Source organism: Phacochoerus africanus, chromosome 1, assembly GCF_016906955.1.
Source record: "Phacochoerus africanus isolate WHEZ1 chromosome 1, ROS_Pafr_v1, whole genome shotgun sequence".
In the NCBI taxonomy this organism is placed as follows: Eukaryota; Metazoa; Chordata; class Mammalia; order Artiodactyla; family Suidae; genus Phacochoerus; species Phacochoerus africanus.
In genome coordinates, this window is record NC_062544.1 from 139,418,200 (window position 1) to 139,433,674 (window position 15,475).

At 39.6% G+C, this 15,475-nt stretch overlaps 1 protein-coding gene across 4 annotated transcripts in view; it reads left to right on the top strand.

Annotated features, from left to right (window-relative positions):
- Window positions 1-15,475, top strand: part of CNTN4 (contactin 4) — a 985,539-nt gene that overhangs the window by 503,589 nt on the left and 466,475 nt on the right. The gene's annotated exons all lie outside the window — the stretch shown is intronic.

Sequence of the window (15,475 nt, forward strand, 5' to 3'; positions counted from 1 at the left end):
GAATACACTCTCCTGATGGTCTTTTAGTGGCTCTTTTCATGGTGTTGTATCCAGTGCTAGACACTGATGTTTCACCTATCTATCTGGTCCTTTTAGAGTCGTTTAAGCCATTATTTAGTTTGAAAGTTGTTATTTTTGTTCATTCCAGTGCTCAATTGCACAGAGATATTGAGCAATAAAAGAGATAATATAGTCTAAAGTATTGCCTACTTTGATGTCAGTGGATGGAATTTTATCTGGGTGATTCTTTCAGTGTCTTTGTTGATATCATTCCCTCTTTTGATAATGACTTTTCTTTTTCATTTTAGTACACCTCCAGTTTAAGAGGAGCCTGAAAGCATAGACACTAGGTTTTCACCATACATTCATGGTCCACTTCTAGACAAGGGCTTTAAAAGTTCACAGAGTCTCTTGATGACTTTCTCAGTTTTGTGGAAGATCGGAAACTACTAGCTGACACACGTAACTGGGTGTTGATGAAGCCTAAATCCAGCATGCACTGAGGGTTGATTTCCAGGTTAGGATGGTGAGCATCTTTCTAGGTCTTTCTGAAATGAGTCTTATTGGCCAGCTTTGTTATTCAGAGTGTCAGGTCCATGAGGGACACCTGAAATATATTTGTATTTTTACAACAGAATACAAAAATGACTTTGGGCTCATCATCTTAATTCAGGCACTCATTAGAATAATATCACAGAGTACCTTACAGAGCCAGCTCTGTGTTTGTACCTATGACATTCTAATGGGTCTGTGGCATCCAGATGTCTCTTTTAGAAATATTATTTCTCTCCCTCATCTGGAAGAAGTTAAATCTCACCCCCTTTCCCCCATAAATACCTCAGGCTCTGCACTTCATTCCTTTTCACTAGACTTCTCATGTACTTGACCCTCCCAAAAGTCCTCAACTGAGACATTCTGGCTCTAACTTTTCATGACTCTAGGAGAAACATATTCTTGAAAGCCTAACATAATGAGTAAGTTTCTCAGTATTTGACCACAGCAGTGTGTTTATTTAATCCACTATGCTACATAGATGTTACAAATTTAAGGGTTGAAAATCAAGGAAGACATTAGTCTCCTGAGTTGTGTTTTGAAAAACTCAGAATTCTCACCTAAGATGTGTATCTGTATCTTTTTTTATTCACTTAGCTTTTTCTAGGAAATCAGTATATTGACTTTTTTTTGGGGGGGTGAGTCTCTTCTGTGAACTATTTTACATGGCATTAATATTCTCTTACCATATGCCTCCTTCAGTGTAGGTAAAGTCAAGCTGTAATTAATGTTTTTGTTTTCTTGCTATTTGTCTTGATTTCATTAATTTACATAGCACTCAACACTCTGAATTTTGAGCAGATTTCTTTAACTGCTCATTCTTTTCCTTTTCTATACTTCCTTAGTAATATATTTATTGGTGAATTTTTGGCAAGGGAAATAATTAGGTTTTATCATAATTCATGAATTTCAAATATGCTTTCTCCTGATCTTTTCCCCCTAAATAAGATAGAATATCCAACTGTATAAGCAGCGTCCCCCTGCAGGGGATACATCTTGAAAGGTCTGCTAATTATTTAAGGAATCGATCTGCCATTTATGGTCCTATGGAAATGTTCTTTTTTACCAATGCTAGACTCAGTCTCTGACAATGATTTTCGAAAAAATAAAAGACAAGACTGTGGATGCAAGTAGTCTAAAAATTCAGTCCCTTCAAAATTGGTTTCCCTCTTCTCCCTCTGTATCAATTTAAACAGGGAACACAAAACACAGCTACCTGGAAGAACAAGGAAGCTAACAAATGAACAAAACATTCTTAAAGGACTAGTGACTCCTGCATACAACAGAGTGCTGGTGGCTGGAAAACTAGACAAATCATGTCCCATTAGAGTATCAATCATATATGCTCTGGTCTTATATGCCAGGTCTCCCAGTTTTGTGAGGTTTTTTTTTTTTCTCCTAATTCTTTAACATTGCCAACCAACTCAAATTAATTTTTAAAATAAAACTAAAAAGGATCTGTGAAACAAACCAAAGTGATCGTCAGGTGAGATGTTGCTTCCAGCCCATGAGGTTGCAGTCTGTTTCAGGCATTTTGTTTTTCTTTGTTTCTAGACACTTAGGGTCTTTGTACTGACTCCTCCTTTTCCCAATAGTGTTTTTGTCCAAAATGGTACAAGGTCATCCTATCTCTTACCCTCTCCCCTTCTTTGAATTTATGCTCGAATACCACCTAATTTATAAGGATTTTCTTGACCACAGTAAATAAATCAAAATCAAATGGCAATAATTCCTCCCACCAACATTTTATACCCCTTTTATTTGATCTTTCTTAAGAGTTCTTATCAATATGCGAATAACCATATATTTTATTTGTCTCCATGCTGAATTTCTTCCCCCACCACACTGAAGCTTTATTAAGGCTGGCATTTCTATCTTTTTAGTTCATTGCTATCTACCCAACATCTTCCAAATGCCTACCTACATAGTGTCATCCACTAAATAAACAAACATATGTCAAATGAACAAATACTGTATCCTGGCCAGACATGAGAGACAGAGAAATCCAGTCTCTGATTCTAAGCTGTACTGTGCACACAAGGCATGTAGTCACCCTGATGTTTAGGCAGTGAACTCACTCCCTTTGAGGTTAATTCATATAAATATGGCTTTTTAAATTAGATTTCAATATATAAAGTATTAAAATTGGGAGTTCCCATTGTGGCTCAGCAGAAATGAACCTGACTAGTATCCATGAACTAGTAGTAGGGTTTGATCCCTGACCCCACTCAGTGGGTTAAGGATCCAGCATTGCCACGAGCTGTGATATAGGTCACACCTGTGGCTTAGATCTGGTGTTGCTGTGGCTATGGCATAGGCCAGCAGCTGCAGCTCTAATTCAAACCCTAGCCTGGGAACTTCCATATACCTCGGGTGCAGCCTTAAAAAGAAAATAAAAGATTAAAATTGGTTAGCATGCCTTGAACTCTGTATCAGAGGTTCTTGGTGCAACACCTCATCACCTGTTTCTGCTGTCAAGCACAGCTAGGATGACTGTCCCTGCTCTGGATTATTCTGCCTCAAGTCATTCTCTAAAGTCACAAGCAAGGGGAACTATGAAAAATTAACTCCCTTCTTCGGTGCAGTCCTCAAATAATGGGGCATGAGAATCAGTGGATAAATGCCTCAGAGCCTGTCATTTGGAAGGAGATGCCTCAGCACATCCTACAGGCTTCCTATACCGTCCCCAGCAAGCCTGAATCCCAGTTGCCCACAATTCCACTATCTCCTTCTCACTCCCACTTTGTGGAATCACCTTCCAAACAAACTGACTGTTTCCAGATCCTTCTCTTAGGCTCTGCTTTGGGTGGAATCCAAACCAAAAACATGCCCACAGCAGTTAGTAGCAGAGAAGCAGCCCAGCATCAGTCACATTGGTAATTAGGATGAAACCAGATAAAAAACATGTTTTTTGCAGAGATTGTTGAAGTGTTGACTGCGATGTGGACCCACACGTGTCCATGCGTGTGGGTACTTACATGAGTACTCGCATGTATGCCTCTGTTTAGGTATGCCTGTAAGTATTACCCAGGTGCTGCAACCAGGTAGTTTTAGTCTTTTACCCTTTTTACTATTTACTAGTTTTATTATTAGCCAGCTTCTGGACAAGTCATTTTTTGCCTCTCTGAGATTCCATTTACACCTCTGTGCAATGAGGGTGTTAAACAGATGGTCCATAAAGTCCTTTTTAACTCTAAAAATATATCATTTTGACTAAACACATAATTTGAAAGGCAGATATATATGCTGAGATGGTTAGAGCTAAGCTTGAAACTGTATGCTACTAATAGGGCATTTCACATAGGTCCTGCGCCTTACTGGGTGTTACCAATTCTGATCACATTGGCAGATTTGAAAGAAAGGATAAAATGGCTGGTCCATATCTACATTGGGAGAAAGGGGCATGAAGACATTTAAAAATCCTCTGTGAGTGGGTGAAAGAAAAATGTATGTTTGGTGTATTCTCAGTTGAACTTCATTTCAGAGAGGCTAAATTTATTCCCATCTCTGTGGTGCAGTTTACCAACTTCAGCAATTATTTCTTTTTGAGAAAGTGCGTCCTTTCCAAATGGAAGCATTTTTTTTTATTTGTTCGCAAAAATCTCTGCCGCTGTTACAGCTGCATCTGGGATAGGCAGTGGAGAAAAGGTCCTGTGTAATTCAAGAGAGGCATATTCTGGGATTAGTGCGTATTTGCAAAATTGGAACCAAAAGGAGTCTTGGGTTGAATAGTTAATCACAAGGATGTAGCTCAAATCTATGATTGTAAAAAATGCAAACCAGGGGCCACTACCTGTAATTAGAGCACACAGAGACACTGCCCAGTGATTCTCAGAAGGCATTTTCGGTGTAGGGTGTGTCCTATCACTAAAACTCAAGTAGGCTGTTGACCATTTTATCTTATTCTAGGGTTAGAGAATGCATGTGTACAGTAGGATCCCCAGTATTTATTGATTTTCTAGTAGTAGAACTCAATAAGCACAATCTGATCAGGTTACCCCTTCATCAGACATTCTTCCAAAGCTCAGGACCAGCCCTAAAGCCCCCCCACCCCACTGCACGCCCCACCCCCACCCCCGCATCGTGCACACAGAAATTAATTTTAAAGTATGGCCTCACAATACAACCAGGAATAGTATTTTAGTTCTCAAGATTCTCATCTTCTTTCCCCAGAATAAATGGAGGAACAGACAACTTTCAAATAATTCGCAATTCTAGACATATTAAACCTAGTACTGCCCTGATTTTGCAAAAGTAACAAGTATTCAATTAAGATCAAAAGAAAGTTGGGTAAATGTCAGCTTTCATACAGTTACTGCAAAGCCTAGTTCTGTACCGACCTCTTATTTTATTGTTTCTTTTTTTGAGAAACTGGCTGGCCAGTGAGTTTATAGTCATGCTGACTGCAGCCAAAGAATGTATTTTCTATTTTCCTCTGTGCTGTCTCATAACCATGCCCATGAAATGAAGCCAAGGTAGTAGAAAGATTTAACAAGAAGAAAACTAATAACTACATTAAAAAGCAGTGACTCCAGTGAAGAAAATTCAGGCAAAGAATAGGGAGATGTATACCCAGAAAATAATAAACAGCAAATGGAAAACTTCTTTTGAATATCAATTTAAGTACTTAAGCACATTTCTCGGTGGGAAAAATATTAATCAGTAATGAAGATGTTGAGGTAAATAGAGAAACTGGCAGCAATTTTGCATCCCCACCGGCATGGACACATAGTAGCAGTCGTACAAACCAAAAGTTATTAGAAATATTCAATTTAAGACCTCTCCTGGAGCATAGTCATTAATGGCTTCATTAGATACACTCAACCAGGCTAGATGTCTTAACTATAAATAAAACTCACTCATTGGTAGAGTCTAGGACTTGTTCTGTCTTAAAAAAAAAAAAATGATTGAACTCTGTTGAATGAAACAGCTCAGGAAGCGAGGAGGAATACAAGAGAAAATACAAGTATTATGTATATTTAATATCAGCTGTGTGATAATGTAATGACCCTGTGGGCTTTCCTGGACCAGGCCTTTGACCCCATATCCTCTGCTTTAGCTCCTCTCTGAAGTACCTAAATAATAGTAATTTCCTGAGTTGTTTTACAAATGTGAATATCCTTGCCCACCAAATGGAAGAAGTGAACTACTTGATAACCATGGGTATATAGACCCCAGGCCTTCTAGAACCAAAGGATTGATAATGTTAACCCCTGTGACACCACCCTGTTACCTCCCCATCAGCCAACCAGAGAACTGTGCGCAAGCTGATCACTTACCCTCAGACCCCTCTCCCTCACCTGCACTTTAAAAGTGCTTTACAGTATTGGTTGGGGGACCTCGTGCTTTTAGGGGGGCACAAGCCACTTGTCTCCATGCATGGTCTTGCAATAAATCTTCCTCTGCTCCAGACTCTGACATTTCAATTTGTTTGGCCTCACTGTGCATTGGGTATAGGAATATACACTAACTATATTGCTTTGTTGAAATGTGGAATGAGGGAATTCCTATTATGGTTCAAGGGTAATGAACCCGACTAGTATCCATAAGAACCAGGGTTCTATCCCTAGCTCGTTCAGTGGAATGAGGATCCAGCATTACTGTGAGATGTGGTGTAGGTCACAGATGTGGTTCAGATCTGGCGTTGGCTGTGGCTGTGGTTGCAGCTGGCAGCTACAGCTCCCATTTGACCCTCAGCCTGGAAATTTCTTTATGCCATGGTTGTGGCCTTATAAAAGAAATAAAGAGAGAGAGAGAAAGGAAGGAAGGAAGGGAGGATAGGGAAGGGAAGGAAAAAGGAAAGAAAAGAAAAGAGGAATGAAAGCTTGGGGTCAGGTGAAGGAACAGCCTGTGGCATCTCCAACCATGCTAGAAATACCACCTGCAGATGCAGCAGACCTGGAGTTAAGAACATGGACTTTGAAATGAAATCTGTAGATCTGCCACTTAGGTGTGTGATCAAGATATTTTATCTCAAGTCTTGGGTTGCTTTTTATTTTCCATGAATAAAATGGACAAAAATAAGTGTTTATTGGGGTGTTTATGAGGCTTGAGATCATATATATGTTCTTTATCCTCAGTGCGCAATACTTAGCAAGCACCATTAAGTGTAAGCTGTTATTCATTGAGTTTTGGTGTTGTTGAATCGGGGCCTGCTGCTTGTCTCTCAGAAAATCAAATTCGCAAGTGTTGATAAGGATGAAAATTGTCTCGAATCAGAGTGCTGGCAATCTGGGGAGATAGGGGACTCAGTGTCTCCAAAAAAACTGTTTCCAAAACTCTGCCTCTGTCCACCAGTGCTGAATAGAAACTTGGAGACAGAGTTTGGGGTGAAGGAGAAAAAAATTGCTTCTCTTGCTTTGCCAGGCAAAAGAGGCCACAGTAGGTTAATGCTTTATAGACTGTGACCTCCATTGGGGAAGAATTGTGGGGAGTTTTATAGTCTAAAAAGATAAAAACAAGAGTTTCACATAAGAATCAGGATTGAGGCAAAAATGCATTCTTTTTTCTTCAGGGGAATCTCAGTCATGGAAGCTGGTGTCAGGAGATCTCTGAGTGATCCTGGTGGTGGTCTTCTGGGTTATTGCCTAGAATGACAGTACTTGGGAAAAGGGCATATTGATCAGATATTAGAACAAACTAGGAAAGTACTTGAAAAACATCACACACTAATAGTTTTTAACCTACAGACAGTTGTGCTCAGGGTGTCTTATCTTTAGCTTACAGTTGATTGTGTTTAGGGTGCAATCCAAAGAGAAGCATAAGAAAGGGCTCCAAGCTGTTCAGTTTTAAAGTGTTCATTTCTAAAAGAAGCTTGAGGAATATAACTTTTCTCTTGGGTGTATAAGATGCCTGCGTCATTATCTACATCCCTAGAGAAGGAAACGGATCCTACCCCAAGGCTGTACTATTGTTGCTTGACTGTTCCTCACTTGATTTTGCATCCCCTTCCTTCTCTGATCAGCACCTGACTGAACCTGCCCCTTAGAAATCAGGGAGAGCTATGGCGGCTGAATGAGCCCCGTTTCCTAAAAAATAAGAAATGGGGAACACAGAAAAGCTTCTGTGCCCAGGAGCCCCATAGGGCCCTGCTTATTACTAAACCACCTCCAAAGATTCTGCTCAGCCATCAAAGTTTTAAAGGAAAAGAGGGAAGTAATCTCAGTTAATCATTGAGATGGGGAGTCAGAGTCATCAGCATCCCCCACTGCGTGCAGGTCTGAGGGCTTCTTGTGATCTTCCTCTAGATGTTATCTTGTTCATGCAGTTTGGTGGTTTGCTTTCACAGTTTGTTCAGGAGATTACGGAAGGGGAAGCTGAGGAAGAGACCTGGCCATCTGTTAATTACTTATTCTTCACTTCTACTTCTTTGATCTATAGAACCAGCAGACAAATTAGGAAAGGTTCTGTGTGATCAAAAGATTTGAAAACTGTGCTTAGGTTGGAGAGAGTAGAGCTTGAGGGTGGTAGGTGTAAAAGTTAGTTACAGTATAGCTTTGCTACAGTGTCAAGGCAAGAGGCTCCCTGCTGAGGGTGGTTTCCTGCAAAGAGCTGAATATATTAGATGTAGTTGGAAGACCTGCTAGGGCTAGGCTGTGTGATGCTAAGAATGTAGTTTAGATCTAAGTTATGTAGGGGAATTTGTTATGGTCTGTACACACAGGTTGGAAAGAAGAATTTTCTGTCATGGTGAGGTGAAGAGAAAGAAAAGTTTATTAAAATGAGAGAAGCTGCTAGTGCACAGCAGGATGACTTCCTGACAATCAGGGAGAGCCAAGCCCAAAGAGAAAGAAGAGTTTAAGAGGGGAAATGCTGCAAGCACAGTGGGACCACTTTCTGATGATCAGGGAGAGTTGATGGATGATGAGCATGTGGTCGTGTCTGTTTTTATAGCCCAGGGAGAAGGGAAGTCTTACAAGAAATAGCTGCTCACCTGCTGATTGGTTGGGGAAAGAGTGGTATTAAGACACACTTGTTGGTTGATTGGGGACATATAAGGGCCCTCCAGGGGTGGGGTGGGGAGTGGGCCATGTACCTTTCCTAGTAGGGAGTAGGAAGGAGTAGGCCAGGATGCTCAAGGTGGGGGAACGGGGTCTTACCAAAAGGGTGGGGGGCCATGATAAGCATCTGGTAATTCTTGTCTTGGCCAGAGTCTTTAAGTTCATTCTCCTTGAAGGGACCTTGAAGTCCAACAGAGTTTATAGCACACATTTTCCTCCCCCCTCCTTTTTCAACATGACCTCATCTATAAAGTGGGGATATAATAATGAAGATAAGCACCTTTGAAAAATAAAGACTTGAATTAATTAAACTTATTTATATACATAGAGCACTTAGGAAGATGTCTGGCTTAGTAACATGAACTAAGTGTTAGTTGCTATTAATATTATTATTATCATCATCACCAGCAACAACAAACCAGCAGTCCATATACATGTTTAGCAGCCGCAGTCTTTAGGGTCTGCCTCCTGGCAGCGGGGGCCCTAGGACAGATCCCAGTGGAGGCATCTTTCTGGGGGGTCTGGCACTGGGGAAGAGCTGGGAAGGTCTCTAGGATGGGACTCCCAGAAATTTATCAAGTCGACAAGAGATAAGTGTTCTAAAAAGAGAAGGATCTGGTGGTTCAGAAAGGTGGAAGATTTTTAAAATGATTATAAGAAAACAGAATAGGAAAGATAAAGAAAGGAACACACAAAAGCCCCTAATGCATGGTGGAGGGCTAGAGAGAATTCCCTAATGGGCCATATCTTTTCATGCTTCTCTCCTCCCAAACTCCTGCTGGTGATGGTAACTCGGTATTTCACCTATAGGAAGAACTCCACCCCAATAATGCCCTTAATGTGTTTGGCATTTGTTAGTGTATGAAATATCTGCTGAACCATCTGTTTAACAAACCTGTAAGGGGCAAGAGTCAACTGCAATGATAATATTGAGTAATACTTATTGAACATTTCTATGCCAAATGTAGTATCACATTGTTAAGTGCGGCATCCCGTTTAACCTCACAACTACCTATTTCCTAGATGAGGGGTTACACAACCTGCCTAAAGAATCAGAGCTCCTGCATGTCCAAGGCAAGTATTTGAGCTTCAGTCTATCTACCTCAATAGCCAGAGCTTTTAACACTTATGCTGTGATGTCTGTTGTCCCACGGGGCCTACCATCTTGTAAAATACTACAAACCCGTTGTTTCTCAAAATGTAGCTAGACCATGAGGAGCATTGGCAACATCTCATAATTTATCAGAAATGCTAACTAAGGCCTACAGAATCATAATCTCTAGAGATGAGTTCTCCATTGGGTGTTTCAGCAAGGCCACCAGTGGACTCTAAGGCTTACAGAAGCTTGAGAGTCATGGGAAACACTCCTGACAAGAAAGTCAGGCAGAAATGGTTGTATCCCAGTTTTATAGGTCAGGGACCTGGCACCAATGGCAAAGCTGTCCTCGAGTCTTTCTGATTCATAATCAAATGGTTTACTTTTCCCCCTGGTGTATATGCTGCCTCTCTCCTCAAGTCAGTCAAACTTTCAGGGCAGCTTATTGAATACCTAACGATATAAAGGAAGGGCTTTTTATGTTGAAGAGAGGTGTCCTGAGTATTGCAATGATTTAATTTTCTGCTGAGCCTCATACCCTTGCTTGTGAACCACTAACAGGTGTGATATTGTCCTGTGCTCTTTCTCTGTTTGGTGATATCATCAATGCAATAAAAGATGGTATTCCTTAATTTTAAAGGGAATAGATACCTGCACCATCTTTAGAAAGTAGAAAATAAAGGAGAAGTGTCTTCTGAGCCTACAATGAGAGTACAATTAGTGATCAATTTGGTAAACAATAATGTACATATTATTAGGTGTACGTTCTGTGCTGAGAGAGATAAAAGAAAAATAGTTTTCATATTTTGCAAAACCCCTAGTGGATTGCTGGGATGTTTTGCCTTCTCTGAGTAATCAAGAATTCTTTCCCTTAAGAAAGGTCAGTGATTATTTTGTTTTGAAAAGAAATGATTCTAAGACAGAGTGCTCATGCCTTTAGAACTCAATTAAGACTTACCTCCAAGGTTCTCATTTCTAAAGCAAGATTCTGAATGACCCTAGAATACTTTTTCCTCTAAAGACTTTAAAACTGTGCTCAAATTAGCTATATATGGCTATAAAGCCCTTGAAATGTAGCTACTCCCAACTGAGTTACCAAAATCTGTAGGAGTTTCCTAGGGTGGCTGTAACAGATTACCACTAACTTGAGCAGGTTAAGACCACAGAAATTTATTCTCTTACAGTTCTTAGGCTAGAAGTCTGAAATCAGGATGTTGGCAGAGTCATGCTCCCTCTGAAGGGTCTTGGGAAGAACCCTTCGTTGCATCTTCCTGGCTTCCAGTTATGGCATCAATCCTTGGCATTCCTTGCCTTGTAAGATACCTCACTTCCATCTCTGTATCCATCTTCACATCTCTTTCTTTTCTGTGTCTGCAGTTCTGACCTTGGATGTCAGAGAAGGGATATAAAATACCTCATTTTTTTTTTCTTTTTGCAGCCACACATGCAGCATACGGAAGTTCCCAGGCTAGGGGGTCACACTGGAGCTACAGCTTAAGCCTATGCCACAGCCACAACAACACCAGATCTGAGCTGCATCTGCAAGGTGCACCTGCAGCTTATGGCAAACAAGGATCCTTAATCCCCTAAGTGAGACCAGGGATCTAATAACCCATATCCTAACAGAGACTATGTTGGGTTCCTAACCCACTGAGCCACAGTGGGAACTCCCTCATTGGTAATTTTTGTATTTTATGTCAAACATACTGCGTTAATTAAAGCATATTTATTTTACCAGTTTGTTTTTACTTTCTCTTAATGCAGGTAGTAGAAAACTTTAAATTACACACATGCCTCTCATTATATTTCTCTTGCCATAGAAGATAAAAGCACTAACCTAACAATTTGTTTTGTTTGTTTGTTTTTAATTGTATTAGAGTATTTACATTGCTTATTTACATTGTTTTTCTTTATTTTTTATTTATAATGATTTTATTTTTTCAATTATAGCTGGTTTACAGTGTTCTGTCAATTTTCTACTGTACAACAAGGTGACCCAGTTACACATACATGTATACATTCTTTTTTCTTACATTATCATGCTCCATCATAAGTAACTAGACATAGTTCCCAGTGCTATATAGCATGATCTCATTGCTTATCCATTCCAGAGACAATAGTTCGCATCTGTTAATCCCGCATTCCCAGTCCCTCCCACTCCCTCCCCCTTCCCCTTGGCAACCACACATCTGTTCTCCAAGTCCATGATTTTCTTTTCTGTGGAAAGGTTCATTTGTGCCGTATATTAGAGTCCAGATATAAGTAGGGTATTTATCTTTCTCTTTCTGATTTACTTCACTTAGTATGAGGGTCTCTAGTTCCATCCATATTTCTGTAAATGGCATTATTTTTTTCCTTTTTATGGCTGAGCAGTATTCCTTTCTGTATATATAAACTCAAAATGGCTTAAAGACTTAAATAAGACAAGACACCATTAAACTCCTAGAAGAGAACATAGGCAAACCATCCTCTGATATCAACCATACACATGTTTTCTCAGGTCAGTCTCCCAAATCAACAAAAATAAAAGCAAAAATAAACCAATGGGACCTAATCAAACTGACAAGCTTTTGCACAGCAAAGGAAACCATAAAAAAAAATGAAAAGACAACTTATAGAATGGGAGCAAATAGTTTCAAATGATGCAACAGACAAGTTCTTAATCTCCAAAATATAAAAACAACTTATACAACTCAACAGCAAAAAAGCCAACAACCCAATTGAAAAAATAGGCAAAAAACCTGAGTGGACATTTTTCCAAAGACATACAGATGGCCAATAAGCACATGATTTACATTGTTGTATTAGTTTCAGGTCTACAGCAAAGTGAATCACTTATACATACACATCTTTCCATTCTTTTTCAGATTTTTTTCCCCATATAGGTTCTTATAGAACATTGGATAGATTTCCTAATAATTCTTAACATATAACTGTGGCTGAGAACAATTCCCTCCTTTTTTTTTTGTCTTGGTAGAAGTAGAATTCCTTGCAGGTACCCTTGACGGGAAATTGATTCACGGATAAGTGTAGATGGGAGAGACTGAAAGTATAAATTCATTAAATTTTTTATTCAAAGAATAGGTGTTCCCATAGTGGCTCAGCAGAAACGAATCTTACTAGTATCCACGAGGATGCAGGTTCACCCCCTGGCCTCGCTCAGTGGGTAAGGATCTGGCATTGCCATGAGATGTGGTATAGGTTGCAGATGCAGCTGGGATCCCACGTTGCTGTGGCTTTGGTGTAGGCAGCTATAGCTCTGATTTGACCCCTAGCCTGGGAACCTCCGTATGCTGAGGGTGCAGCTCTAAAAAGACAAAAGACAAAAAAAAAAAAAGAATATGGTAAATGCTGCCCCTTGCAAATTTTAAGCTTTATATAGGTAGGAATATTTGCTTTATTCATTGGTTTTAAGAGGTACATGAGATAGTACATGGCAATAAATAGTCAATAAATATTATGTAAATGAAAGAATAAATTTAACATTTTTCATGAATCTCTATATGCCTTCACATTCCATTCTTATTTAACCTTCTGAACACCTCTGGAGGTCAGGCAACATTCATCCTCTATAAACTTACAGTCTTGGAAATTATACTGTGAGAGGCTATGGAACTTGTTTAAGATCAAACATCCAGGAAATCATCAGAGCCAGTGCTCAACTCTATGTCTTCCAAGGACAACTACTATAATAAGTGAAAAAGAGTGAGGGGCGGACCTGCCAGGGGGCGTGAACTGTCTGACTTGAGCTCACCTGAGGTGTCATATAGATCCTCCTGAAGGGGGAGAGTGAGAAGGAGAGCATCTATGAAAGCCAACTTGAGGAATGAGGATGTGCATTGACTTCACCTGTTTTCAGTTTTGTCCCATAAGGGGATCCATAGGGAGCAGAACATTTTTTTGTTTGTTTTCCTGCCTGCCTGTACCACATCCCTTGGTGGCCAAAATTAAAAATCCATATTGAATCTGTGCTTCAACTCCACCCATCAGAGTGGTTAAGTCCCAGCCCAAAGTCTTGAAAATAGTTTTGATTTAAAAGGGGAAGACAGTTTCCTGGATTAAGTGTGCCTGAGGAAAGCATGGTGTCATATATATTATTTGAAAGGTATGAGGGCAGCAATGCATATGTTGCTTGAATGACTGAAGTAAAAGGAAACAAAAATCAATATAAAACCCCCTGGTTTCAGCTATAGTGCTTCCACTTAAGTGACATCTACACCAGAAAGGAATTAACACAGCAAGAGACACGTTCTGCTTATTGATGTGAAAACAAATGTCAAAACAAATGACTCAAGATCAACTGGACATACAGAACAAAGCATTACTCTTTTCTGAGGAACTTTGAAGACTATACCAGTGGGTTAACAAAACAGTCCATTGTAGCAAATACCTTACTTCCCCAGTCAGAGATTCTCAGTCTCTCTCTCTCTTTGGGCAGATTTGAAAACTACTGAGCAAAAAGATAAATTTATTTGCCCAAATGTGATTTTGCCCAAATCACATGACTAATGATTTTCAGAGTATGGATTAAACTGGGAAGGTCTGGGCATCCTTGCTTTGGCCACAGTGGGTTAAGAATCCAACTGCAGTAGCTCAGGTTTCTTTGGAGGTAAAGTTTCGAACTCCGGCCTGGCGTAGTGGGTTAAAGGATCCAGTTTTGCTGCACCTGCAACATAGGTCACAATTGAGGCTAGGATTCAACCCCTGGCCTAGGAACTTCTATATGCCTTGGGTGTGGCCATTAAAAAAAAATTGGAAAGGTTTGATTTACTTTTCTCACCAGAATAATAGCTTTATCTGATTTGGACTTGATAATTGTTCTCTTGTTACATCATAACATGTCTAAACTCTGTTTATGTAAATGGACATGGAATTCTATTTTTAAGAGTGTTTAGAACAAATGTTTGATTGCCTTTGTCAGTTTTTTTCCTGAGTGAGGTAGTGTTTTTTGGTGAAATGGCTAATAATCCCCTATAGTCCTTTGATACAGTAGCAAATACATTTGAATAAAAGATTAGTTTCCTGTAAGTTAGAACTTTTTATTTCTTTGAAAATAATCATATTCTTTATATTATTTAGTTACTTTGTTATTTACTAAGCATCTACTGCATTCTATGTCCTGATAAATGTTGGGCATACTATTTGCCATTTAGTCCATGGATTTAAAGAGCATATGATCTTGATTTTAAATTTAGAGTTTAAATACAGATTTAAGTGAGAAATCCAGGCAAAATACAGTATTCTTCTCAGTGGAACATAATGTTAGAGTATCAGAAGCTACTGGCTTTGTACAGGGTATAGCGGATAAGACCGTGATCCTAGGGCTGAGATAAATTTAGGTTCAAGACCTTATGCTAAGTGGATGAACTTGAGGAAACTGCTTAATTCTCTGAGAAATTAGATGTGAAATATTTAGCACAGTGACTGGCCTATAATCAGGGTTGTAACAACAATGTCTGTTGCATTTATTTATTAATAATAAGGGGGTGTAGCTTTCTTCCCTCTTTACTACCAAGCCCCAGTGTAAGCAATACACTTACATCTACTTTATATACTTCAGTGCATTCTGAATTGCATAGTATGAATAAAGAGGAAAGAAAATAGTGGGAGTGACAGAGCAGGAGAGAATGCCAAAATCAGGCATGGCTTCTGGCCTATCATGGATAAAATTGGGTAGGAAAGGTCAAAAATGATAGTGTTTAGTTTTGTGTAAAGTTAACTAAGAAAGGGTAGGGGAGTTCCCACTGTGGTGCAGTGGGTTAAGGATCCCGTGTTGTTTCCACAGAGGCCTGTGTGTTCAGTACCCAGCCCAGCACAGTGATCCCCT